This window comes from Leptodactylus fuscus, chromosome 2, assembly GCF_031893055.1.
Source record: "Leptodactylus fuscus isolate aLepFus1 chromosome 2, aLepFus1.hap2, whole genome shotgun sequence".
NCBI classification, from domain to species: domain Eukaryota; kingdom Metazoa; phylum Chordata; class Amphibia; order Anura; family Leptodactylidae; genus Leptodactylus; species Leptodactylus fuscus.
The window spans coordinates 274,099,028-274,100,050 of record NC_134266.1 but is presented as its reverse complement, the minus strand read 5'-3'; positions in this window follow the sequence as shown (position 1 = coordinate 274,100,050).

Genomic DNA, 1,023 nt, shown 5'->3' with positions numbered 1-1,023 from the left:
TCTGCACAGTATAACTCCTCCTGGCACAGTATAACTCCTCCTGCACAGTATAACTCCTCCTGGCACAGTATAACTCGTCCTGCGCAGTATAACTCCTCCTGCACAGTATAACTCCTCCTGGCACAGTATAACTCCTCCTGCACAGTATAACTCCTCCTGGCACAGTATAACTCCTCCTGCGCAGTATAACTCCTCCTGCACAGTATAACTCCTCCTGGCACAGTATAACTCCTCCTGGCACAGTATAACTCCTCCTGCGCACAGTATAACTCCTCCTGCGCAGTATAACTCCTCCTGCGCAGTATAACTCCTCCTGCACAGTATAACTCCTCCTGGCACAGTATAACTCCTCCTGCACAGAATAACTCCTCCTGGCACAGTATAACTCCTCCTGCACAGTATAACTCTCCTGCACAGTATAACTCCTCCTGGCACAGTATAACTCCTCCTGCACAGTATAACTCCTCCTGCGCAGTATAACTCTTCCTGGCACAGTATAACTCCTCCTGCGCAGTATAACTCCTCCTGGCACAGTATAACTCCTCCTGCACAGTATAACTCCTCCTGCGCAGTATAACTCCTCCTGGCACAGTATAACTCCTCCTGGCACAGTATAACTCCTCCTGCACAGTATAACTCCTCCTGCGCAGTATAACTCCTCCTGGCACAGTATAACTCCTCCTGCACAGTATAACTCCTCCTGGCACAGTATAACTCCTCCTGCGCAGTATAACTCCTCCTGGCACAGTATAACTCCTCCTGCACAGTATAACTCCTCCTGGCACAGTATAACTCCTCCTGCACAGTATAACTCCTCCTGGCACAGTATAACTCCTCCTGGCACAGTATAACTCCTCCTGCACAGTATAACTCCTCCTGCACAGTATAACTCCTCCTGCGCAGTATAACTCCTCCCGCACAGTATAACTCCTCCTGGCACAGTATAACTCCTCCTGGCACAGTATAACTCCTCCTGCACAGTATAACTCCTTCTGGCACAGTATAACTCCTCCTGCACAGTAT